This window comes from Rhinolophus sinicus, linkage group LG14 (genome assembly GCF_036562045.2).
Source record: "Rhinolophus sinicus isolate RSC01 linkage group LG14, ASM3656204v1, whole genome shotgun sequence".
NCBI lineage: Eukaryota > Metazoa > Chordata > Mammalia > Chiroptera > Rhinolophidae > Rhinolophus > Rhinolophus sinicus.
This window is the reverse complement of record NC_133763.1, coordinates 37,360,692-37,373,338: the sequence shown is the minus strand read 5'-3', so window position 1 is coordinate 37,373,338 and position 12,647 is coordinate 37,360,692.

The window sequence follows — 12,647 nt, the reverse complement described above, 5'->3', positions numbered from 1 at the left end:
TTCTTACACAATGGGGGGATTCCCTGGGAGATAGGCTTCTCCTTTGTTAATACTTCACCTGGATCACATGGTGCAGTGCCCCGGTGGGTATGCGAAGAGCTTTTGAAGTTCCAAAGCTCTTCCTGCACCAGATTCAGAGCCCGTATGTTTCAGCAGTTCTGTTTACTCCTGCAGGGATGCGCCCAGATGGGTGGGGCCAGGGGCGGGGTGAGTTGTGAGAGGTGGCCCAGAGCAATGGCAGCGACCACCACCACAGCCAGTCCTGCTTCCACAGTTCCCTCCCCTTTGCCGGGACTAGTTGGGCTGCAAATCTGTGTCTGTGGTCCACAGTTCTCAGAACAGCAAATATTTTGTTCTTTGATCTGACACTGCTAGTGTTCTGCTTCTAGCACCGGGCAGGTGGGGGCGCGGCGAGCTCTTGGAGGGTAGAGAAGGGTCGGCTAGTCTCAGTGCCTAAGGCTTCTGTTCTCTGCTCGGCAGTGAGGGATTAAACCACCATTTTCAGCCTTCTTCCCTCAGTCTTTTCTCCAAGGTCTCTGCCATGAGCGTTGGGTTCAGCCATGTTATATGCTGCCTTCTCAGCCCTGTGGGCCATAAGCGGAGCCCTAGCAGTCCGAGTTCTTCCCTCTGCCACAGCTGCAGTAGTTCTGGGATGCAGCAAGCTCGGAGCACTGAGCTAGGTCTGTGTCTTGCACCGCAGTTCTCCCTTTCCTCCTCCCCAGCTCGCATGATTCGCCCACCTTTAGGTGAATTCAGTAGTGGGCCTCTTCGTCTTGCCCGTCTGCTGTGTAGGGAGTCCTTTGTGGAGTTATTGTTGTTCAATTAGTTGTAAATTCCAGGGGAGCTTTACAGAGGCTCACCTCACACCACCATTTTGATGACGTCAATCTCTCAAACTCTTTAAAAAAATTAAAGAAGAAGCAATACTTCCTAATTCATTTTATGAGGCCAACATTACCCTAAAAACAAAACCGGTTAAGGATAACACAAAAATACAAAATTACAGACCAGTATCTCTAATGAATACAAATGCAAAAATTCTGAAGAAAATACTAGCAAATCGAATACAACAGCACATTAAAAAGATTATATATCACAACAAGTGGGTTTCATTCCAGGGGCACAAGGATGGTTCAATATATACAAATAGATCTATGTAACATACCTCATAAAGAAAATAAACAAAAATCATATGATCATATCAATGGCTGTAGAAAAAGCATTTGACAAGTTATAACACTCACTTATGATTAAAACACTTACTTAAATGAATACAGAAGGAAAGTAACTCCACATAATAAAGGCCATGCACAACAAACCCTCAATTAATATCATACTTAATGGTGAAAAACTGAAGGCTTTTGCTCTACGATCAGGGACAAAACAGGGATGCCCCCTTTCACCACTGTTCCTCTGCACAGTATTGGAAGTCCTAGCCAGAACAATCAGGCAAGAAAAAGAAATAAAAGGCATCCAAATTGGGAACTGACACTTTATGCAGATAGCATGATTTTTTTATATAGAAAACCTCAAAGACTCCACAAAAAAACTATTAGAAACAATATACAAATATAATTAATTTGTAAGATACAATATCAATGTCAAATATCCATTGCATTCCTACATACTAACAATGAAATTTCAGAGAAAGAAATAAAAAAAATTCCTTTGGCAATTGCAACAATATGAATAAAATACCTAGGAATAAACTTAACACAGGATGTGAAGGACCTATACACTGAAAACTACAAGACATTACAAGAAATTGAAGAACACGCAAAGAAATTGTAAGATAGTCCATGTCCAAGGATTGGAAGAATCAACATAGTTAAAATGGCAATGTTACCCAAAGCAATATACAGATTTAATGCCATCCCCAGCAAAATCCCAATGGAATTTTTTAAAGAAATAGAACAAAAAATCATCAGATTTGTCTGGAACCACAAAAGACCACGAATAGCCAAAGCAATCCTAAGAAAAGAGAATAAGGCTAGAGGCATCACACATCCTGATTTCAATTTATACTTCAAAGCGACAATAATCCAAACAGCATGGTATTGGCAGAAGAAAGACACACAGACCAAAGGAACAGAATTGAGAACCCTGAAATAAACACACACACACACACACACACACACACACACACACACACACACACATATGCAGATAATTTTCCACAAAGGAGTAAAAAACATTCAATGGAGAAAAGAAAGCCTCTTCAATAAATGGTGCTGGGAAAACTGGAAAGCTGCATGCGAAAGAATGAAACTAGACTCCTATTTATCACCATACACCAAAATTAATTCAAAATGGATCAAAGACCTAAACATGAGACCTGAAACAATAAATTGCATAGAAGAAAGCATGGGTACTAAACTTATGGACCTTGAGTTCAGAGGTGATTTTATGAATTTTACCTCAAAGGCAAGGGAAGTAAAAACAAAAATAAATGAATGGGACTATATCACACTATAAAGCTTCTGCACAGCAAAAGAAACCATCAACAAAAACAGACAACCAACGGAAAGGGAGGCAATATTCGCAAACACCTCCAATAAGGAGCGAATAGCTTAAGTATATAAAGAACTCATACAACTCAACAACAACAACAAAAATCCAATTAAAAAATAGGCAGAGGACCTGAACAGACACTTCTCCCAAGAAGACAAATGGCCAACCGATATATGAGAAAATGCTTAACTTCACAAGTTGCTAAGGAAATGCACATCAAAACCACATTGAGGGGCGGCCGTATGGCTCAGTTGGTTAGAGTGCAAGCTCTTAATAAACACGTTGCTGATTCAATTCCCACATGGGATGGTGGGCTGCACCCCCTGCAACTAGACTGAAAACAGCGACTGGACTTGGAGCTGAGCTGCGCCCTCCACAACTAGATTGAAGGACGACTTGACTTGGAGCTGATGGGCCCTGGAAAATCACACTGTTCCCCAATATCCCCCTTCCCCACAAAAAAAAAAAAAAAAATCACCAAGAAACAAAAAACAAGCAACAAAACCCACATTGAGATACCCCCTCACACCTGTTAGAATGGCACTTGAAACCTACCAGGGGTGCCAAAGAAGTGTATATAAGTGGACACTTTGGTCAACGTTGTTCAAGCAGTAGTTCGCTGTAATCAGAAGTGTCTGGACCCTGATAGTAACCACTTTGAGCACATCTTGTAAATGCAGAGATCAAACACGACTTGTATTCACCTTTTGTTCAGTATATATTGTCTATTACAATTTTAATACAGTTTTTCCTTTCTTAAAATGTGTATACATTTTTTTGGCACTCTCTGTATATAATTTTACTAACCAATGTCAACCCCCCAAAAAATAATAAAAATAAATAATTACATAAATACATAAAGAGGAGCATTTAGGTTTTCCTAGCCTCAGTATGGACTGCCTTATGATACCTTTGGGTTTGGTGACATATCAATCATGAAAGGCACAATCAATTACTATATTACAGCAATTTAATTATTATTATTACACAACCTGTTATTGGCTAGACAGGACCATGTGTCCTCTTGAAGTTATAAATAAAGGCACTAAGAAACATATCTTATATGAAAACTACTCTTAACAGTCTCAACAATGGCCATAAAATCAGATTCCTTATCTGTACAACACTTCAATATTGCTTTTCCTTCAAAACTTCTTAGTCATAAGTGATATCTTTATCAATGTTATTCTCCAAAAATGTTTTATAGGAAAAACTTTATGAGTATTAAAAAATACAATAAACATGAAATGTTTTCCATAAAATAGCTCTCTAAATGATTTTCATGATAACATTTCTGCCTCTGATGTCTACATTTTTATATCAAAGACCGCAAATGGACAGAACTTAAAATACTTAGCTCACAGATGTTCTTTCATTAAGATAATGGAATTTGAAAGCAAAAAGGCAAAAGAAAAATGCAGTTTAGCTTCAGTAAGTGTACTCAAAAAGTAAAATGTACTGATCTGATTACACCACCTTTTTTACATACATGGGTTGTTTTCTACATTTAAGAAAACTATAGAAACTTGGTTTTCATTCACTTTTTATTCTCTGACAGCAGTAGTCTCTTGGACTGTATGAATATAGTTTAGAAGTGAATTTCATTTACCTTTATTCTTCTGGATATCATAAATATGAAATTATTTTTGAAATCAACATCTAAAGGATAGATGAGAGTGGGTAGATGGGGAAGGAAGAATTGTTTCAGTTAATGGGCCTTGTTTTCCTGTCTCTCATTAGATGGCAGGTATCTATTACCACTCAACATCCTGGATGGACTTCCTGTAGAGGAAATTTTTCTCTTTTTTCATTTGTCTCTCAGGACGAAAACATGTGTTTCATATTGCTAGGTAGTAAAAATAAATTGAGATTTTCATGGAAAATGTTCTCTCTTCATCCTTAGACAATAATTCTCATGGCAATTTCACTTACTGAAAAGTGACCTCCCAAAAGTTAGCATCTAGTTAATTCCATATATGTTAATGTGTAATTTTAATAAATTTACAAAATAAGAGTCCGAATTTTGCCAAGTTCCTGACAGTAACAATAGTAAAATGTAATTTCTATTGGCATGTGTTCACATTATTTTGACATGGTGGATGGATCTAGTAAGATTGATAAAATGTTGTGCCCTCATATCCTAAAATGTAATGACAGTTTTTCTTCCAAAGCATGACAGTGTCCCTGATAGCTGACAATCTGCAAAAGATTCTTTGTTATCACATGCCAAGTGTTCACCATATCTTTTTATTGAGTTTTCTTTAAAGACTTATAACCTGTATTTTGTTTCAGAAATCTAGGAACAAGATGAATAAGCAATGAATTAAAAATGGCTGTTGTTTTATATAATGAATTTTTATGAATACTGTAGGAATTTTCGTGGTGTTATTTATATAACTTCAGATATGTACTTCTATTTTCAGCACTTTAAAATTTGAATATATTAGGTTATGGTCGTACATTGACTCTGAGACAGAGATTTGCATGCAGAAGTTTTACTGGGGAGCGCTCCTAAGAACAACACCTGGGAAGGAATGAAGAGAGCAGGACTGGGCAGAGAGAGTTTAAATTGTATTGTAGTTATAAGAGAGGTCTAATCTAGTCCTATGTGGAGTTGGGATGGCCATTTAGAGTATTTCTGAGTGAGGCAAAGGGGTTGGACCTTTGTAGCCTTAAATCCATCAGTCACTGGATATGAGTTTCCCATCTACCCTCTTGCAGTCACTATAATCTTGGACAAGGAAGCTTCTATCTTCTGGGGAAACTTCTGAGATGGGCTGAACTATGGTTTGTTAGTGGATAACACTTCTAGCAACTGGGAGAATGAATGCTTCATTTGTAATGGTGAATTTGCATGGCACACCACAGCGTCCACTATAGTAGTCATTTATCCTTATTGAGGAGGCATATATTATTTTCAAGTAAATATTTTATACCTACTAATGCACTTAGTATTAGAGCCAAGCTACTGACTTTTCAATAGTTTTATAGAAGTATTAGTGACATACAATGAACATCACATGTTTGAATATTACAATTTGATAAGTGTTGACATAGGTATACACCAGTGAAACCATTGCCACCATCAAGATAGTGGACATATCCATCACCCTCACAAGCCTCCTCTTGGTATTGCCTCCCTCCTGCCCCACCCCATCCCTAGGCAACTAGTGATCTGCTGTCTGATACTATAGATTGATTACCATTTTCTAGAATTTTATAAAAGTAGAATCATAAAGTATGTGCCTTTTATCCTGGTATATCTTCTTCCACTCACAAGCTACTCATTTTCATTTTGTGGCTAATATGATTGCTGTGTAAGTGAATGCATACATTAAATAGGTAATAAAAACATTCTAGTGTGAGTCTGATATTAGCTCAAGCATCTGCATTAGATATTCAAATATGCCATTATGTTAGGATTAGTCCTCAGATTTCAAATGACCCCTTGTATTTAGTCAGTTATTGCTTTATTTGTAATCAATCCTTTCTTATAAGCTCACTTTCCACCAATTATCTTAAAAAAATATTTCATCTAATATCTGGGAATAGAAATGAAACATAATTCCTTCAGAAATTACAATGTTCAAGTTTTATAATTTATTTTATTTATAATTGTTTAAAGTATTTAGTCCTGAAATTGAATTGTACTCCCCCAATGTAAAAATAAACAAACAAAAAAATAAACAAACAAACAAACAAATAAATAAATAATGAAAGAACCCTTAAGGGTGGGAACTTTCTGTATCTTTATGGTACTTAGTATTTTAAATGTACTTCTTAAATATAACTTTTCAAGAAAATAAAGGCAATTTTCTGAAGCATTTATACAAACTAAAATTTGTGAGTGTTGTATATTACCAAAAAAAGTAAATTCTGTTTTTTTTCAATTATCTGGTTTGACTTTATACAGAACTAGACCAATGTACTAACCAATGTATGTAGTTAAAACTAATGTATGTAGTTAAAATCCTAATTTCCATCATTGTTTTGCAATGTATACATACTTACATTTAGCTCAAATTTAAATAAACAAAAATGTAAAAGACAGACATTTCCTGTTTGATCAAGTGAATACAATGGTTAACTGACATAATAGAGAAGGGACTACCAACAGAGGTCATCAGAAAATTCAAAATACATATGAGTTCTGACAATTAAGTTTGTGAACTCATCCTAGAAAAACTGCTACATACCTCATTGTTGAATATCATTATGGTTACCTTCGAAGTACTCCCCTTGGGAAGCTATGCACCGATGCCAGCATCTAGTCCACCCTTCAAAGCAATTTTGTAACCCTTTTTCTGGAATGGCCATCAGAGCTGTCATCTTATTACATTTGATGCCCTGAATGTCATCAAAATGTCTTCCTTTTACTATTTCCTTTATCTTCCGGTAAAGAAAGAAGTCATTGGGGGCCAGAACAGGTGAACAGGGAGGGTGTTCCAATACAGTTATTTGTTTACTGGCTAAAAACTCCCTCACAGACAGTGGCGTGTGAGCTGGTGCATTGTCCTGATGTAAGAGCCATGAATTGTTGGCGAAAAGTTCAGGTTGTCTAATTTTTTCATGCAGCCTTTTCAGCACTTCCAAATAGTAAATTTGGTTAATTGTTTGTCCAGTTGGTACAAATTCATAACAAATAATCCCTCTGATTTCAAAAAAGGTTAGCAACATTGTTAATTAAGTTCGTTGCATGAACTTAATTGTTTGACCTCGTACACATCCTCATGTTTTGCTATTTTTAGCAAAAGATGACAGCTTCAGTAGAAGTCATTTTGAAGACAAACAATAGAGAAATTAATAAATAAGCATATATAACCTTTGAATATTGATTTAGAGCGATGTAAATAAACAATACTTTTAGCACCACCACAAGTCTCCCGTGCACAAAATGGATGTTGAGCAAAACATGATTGAAAATGAGTTTCTAAAAACAATAAAAATGAAATCTGCTTGAAATCAAATGCCTAAAGTTATAAAATGTTGCACACAAAATAAAGAAGACATATAAATTATTTAAACAAAGGAAAAATACATAAGATAATTGATTTTTCTTTCTCTTTTGAGCCTTTGGGAGGTTCACTACTAGGCTTTTATGATACCTCATGGCATCATTCAGCTCTCTCTCAAAAATGTATATAACAAAATACATTTATTTCATACCCAATGCAATTTCAAGATAAATGAGCTCTTGAAAGTCAAATATAGATCATAATTTTGTAAATGATGACTTTTCTCATGGGAGTTTGAATATCAAGACTTTAAAAATTTTTTAAATTAGGTTTGAAGCCTTACTGTGCCACTTGCTACTCATGTGACCTGGTGTAATTCGTGCACCATTCTGAATCCCTGTTTCTACATGTATAATATATGTAATATATATCAGCTTGCAACAATGACTACATGAGATGATATCCATAAGGTTCTTGGTTTGTCGATTGGCACTGAGTAATCCTCAATAAAAAGCTATGGCTGGTTACCTCTTGTGGCAACCATTTCCAACTGATATTATTTCATAATTTATTTTCATTACCTTTGCCTATTTTGGGGATTCTATGTTTATTCCAACTGTACTCCAAAACAGAATGTTAGTTGCAAGGGTTTTAAAATGAGAAAACTGTTGAAGACAAAACGGCTTAAAAATTTGTAACAACTTCAAAAATATACTAAATCTTTATGATACTACAAACAACAGTGGATGTGCTAAGAGTTAGTGCCCTCCAATCCATATTCTGTACTTTCTGAGTAATCTTTGGTGGAGGGTGGGGGGTGAAGGTGGGGAAGTGGAAGGTCAAGATCATTCAGTCTTCTGAACCTACTAGTCTGGGAGCCGCAGAAAATCAAACCTGGTTTATTACAGACAAGCACAACCTAAACTGAAGAAACAGCAAATTTACCCATTGTGATTGTCTCATTATAATCTTTTCAGCATTACTACCTTTCTGCACAATTCAGTCACCATTTCCACAGGGATGGGTGTGTTAAAAACACAGTCAGCTTCATAAAGCAACACGACTCTTCATCACTAATTACTAATTTTCCTTGCTAATCTCACACAATATGTCAAAAAGTAATGAATGTTGTGGGATCAGTACCAATTAACATGAGCCTCTTTTTTCCGAAAATCAGAGTGTATATAATTTTTTTTTAATTTAGTTGGCATTACCCTAAATAGAAAGTACTCCTAACCGAGTGTTTTGCACTTCCTTTCCTTTCTAAACTTTTTGTAGGAGGTTGAAGATTTATGAAACAGAAAAAAAGAAAGAAAAAATGAAAGAAAGGAAGGAAAGAAAGAAGGAAGGAAGGAAGGAAGGAAGGAAGGAAGGAAGGAAGGAAGGAAGGAAGGAAGGAAGGAAGAAAAACATGCCCTCTCACCACAAAGCAGAAACAGATCTCTAGCTTTCTTCAAATTGCATTGAAGTGCTGATAAAGCTGCTGAGAAATGAGCAATCCCACATTTTGCTGGTGGGATCCTAAATCAATAAAATATGTTTGGAAACTGATTCAGCAATATGTTTTTAAAACTCTAAGCATTTTGATGCCTTTGTAATTCATCCTGTAATATAATATAAAATGCTGACAAAACTCTATGCCCAATATTTTTTTGAAATATTATTTGTAATAATGGATAATTGAAAATAGCCTAAGTATTCAATAATAAAGTTACAGTTAGGTAAGTTGTGGTATACTTACAGTAATACATTATATTATACCAAATACATGAAAATACATTTTAAAAATATTTTAAAGATTGTTTAAACAGGAGGTAATATAACATAATGTAGCTTAAATGGCAGCTCCACACTTAGGCTCTGGAGCTTGTTCCTAATTCCAATTAACCACTACCATGTTTCCCCGAAAATAAGACCTAGCTGGACAATCAGCTCTAATGCATCTTTTGGAGCAAAAATTAATATAAGACCCGGTCTTATTTTACTATAGTATAAGACCAGGTATAATATGATATAACATAGTATAACATACCATAATAACATAACATAACATAACATAACATAACATAACATAACATAACATAATATAATATAATATAATATAATACTGGGTCTTATTTTACTATAAGACTGGGTATATAATATAATATAATATAATATAATATAATATAATATAATATAACATAACATAATATAATACTGGGTCTTATATTAATTTTTGCTCCAAAAGACACATTAGAGCTGGTTGTCCAGCTAGGTCTTATTTTTGGGGAAACAGGGTAGTTACCTCAGTGATATTGGATGGGTGGATTATTGAACTTTTCTGTACCTCATTCCTTATCTGTAGAATTAGGAAAATCATGTGATTTACCTCACCTGGTTTTTGTAAGCAGTGAACGCAATATTGCATATAAAGTGATTATAGCATGGCTGACATAGAAACCAGTCAACGACATTAGCTCTTATTATTATTTGTATAAAATTAGGATACCTATATCTGTGTGTGATGTGAAAAGTACTTAGAAACAAGACTTATATGAATTGCAGTAACATGTTAAAAGTAGTAATCTTTTAATGGTGATTAAGGTTTCTGTCTGTTTTGATATGACTTTTGCTAAATTTTCAACACTCATCTATATTACTGCTTTTTTAACTGAGGAAAAAAGTCGGGTCATTTTTAATTATCATTTAAGGTTAAAAAAAGTATCTCGGAAAATTTTTGTGGACAGCCTCTACTTCTAAATCAGCAGCTTTGTGTTACCAGGAAAATGTCAATTGTATTGCTCAATAACAAATTAAAGCTATAGGTTATATAAGTTATAATTTGTTAGATAATAGTATACTTCCAAAAGAAATGATAGAGACACAATTTAATAATCTCCAATCTTCTCAATTAGTTCAATAGATATCTCTTTCTCAACTAAAAATGTACAATGTTTATATGGCTCATCATATAATATTCTATTTGCCATTATTTGAAGACTACATTTCAGAACTAATAAGCATAAATGGAGGAGGAATTCAAATATAAAGTGACTTGTTACATTGAATATGTCTATATGACAACACGCCCTTTGCTATTCTATTTGTCAATTAATTTCTTCTTTCTTGGTCATTGTCATTTTATATCTATTTCTAATGTCATTTTGAGAGTCTTAACCTCTACTGTATCTAGAGTTTCCAGCTTAATTGGCCCACAGTAACACTATTCATTGCAATTACCCTAGCCAGTGTCAATAAGTAATCATTATAATTTCAGCATCAATGGCAACTTTAATAGGCATGAGCAAAAAGGTTTATAATAGCACTTAATTTTCAGAATGCTGAGTTGTAAAAATGTAGTTTCACAGAGAGAAGGCAACAGCATGTATTATATGTAGTAGGTTATTTTCTTTTTATTTTAATCTTTGCTCATTTTATGTGGTATTAACAGGGGTCAACTGATGTAATGATTCTCAATTCTACCATGAAACAGATACACGCGCACACACACACACACACACAACACAAAGCATAAAGCTGCTAAGAACTCAAATGAGTACAAGTCATAAGATCCTAGAAATGATACTGGTTTTGGTAAAGTTTGCCCAATATCATGAGATACATTCACTTTCAAGGGCCTGCAGTCTCTTTAAACTACAACTCTTGATGCACTGAATGACATGCTATTCACCTGACAGAACACCTTTCAAATTTGAGGACTATTTTGATAAATAAGTAATATAGTTTACACTTTTATGTTCTGCTTCCCAATGCAGACCTGTTTTGAGATAAATGTGGTCAATTTGATTTTTGTTTCTAAGGATCCTTACTTGCCTCTCTTTTGAGTATGACTATCACCAGTATTGGAAATTAATTCTTGGCATACTCTGGGATAGAAAGAACACTGACAGAACACACCTATTGAATAAAACCAAGGGAAAAAATCAAGGCAAACCTAGGTAATAGATTGGAATTCAGTGGATATCTGTAAGTCCATGTCTACAGAGGGCATGGAGTCTAAAATTGGTGAACATAAAAAGCAGCATTGCCAATAGGAGTGGTACGAGTCGTGCATTGGTAAAGCAGCTTTAGGAGACACCAGGCTAGATGGCAAGTGGACTACACAATCTGCAGGAACATTAAGAAAATTTTAAAAATTAAAAAGTTAAAAACACAAATGGTAGTGGTACTATAACCAGAAGCAGGAGTAAGAATCATGTAAGAAAGTTAAGGTGGAAATCTTTTGTTCAGAGGATAAGAAACTCAGAAAAGTAAGTGTCCATGTGGGTTCTAGCAGGAAAGCATAATTTGTTTCTTAGCCAAGCTTATAACCCAAGCAAATATTTTCTAATACAGTACGTGTTGGAGTAAGAATTAATCCCAAAGTTTAGATAATTGATGTTCTTAAGGTAGGAGTAAAAATTAAATCCACCTTCAAAATGATAGAAACACTGGTGAGATCATGGTCCTTGTGTGAATTATCAAACAACATGATTTTCCAAAGCAAACTTTGATGAAATCAAACCCTTGCTAGAACATTTGCCATCAGGGTGACTATGGGCACACCACTTCTTTTTACTGGCTCTCAGGTTTTTGATTTCCAAATGAAGATAAGAATTCCTACCTCAAATATTATTGGAAGACTGGAGATAATATGAAAAGTACTTGCATATAAAAGGTTCTTCATAAATGATAGTTATTTTTATTAATATTAAAACCAGAGGTAATTCTAAATAATTTAAGCAGTAATATATTGTTTTCTAAAAATTATAAAATTTTACTGTTTATATAATTTTAGCCTCCTTATAATGATATATCACAGGGATCTGATTCCTTTCTTTTGGGTCCTGTATATGAATTGTCTTTATCTACATTTCTCAAAAAGCTCATATTTCTCCACTGGCCTTCAAAGCCACTTCTGTCACAAATGAACTTAGTATGTATGTATGAGTTTGATTCTCAGAACTACATTTTATTTCATTGAGCAATTTGTTTATTCCTGTGTTAATACCACAATGTTTTAATTTCTTCTGATTTCTAATAAGTCTTAAAATATGACAGAGAAATTCTTACTCTTGGTACTTACAAAATTTTTTCTAAGATAAATCTGGCTATTCTATTTTTTAAAATGTGTCTGTTTAGCATGTTCCAATAAACCAGTTGTTTTCAACCAAGAGTATTTTGTTTCCCAGGGGACAT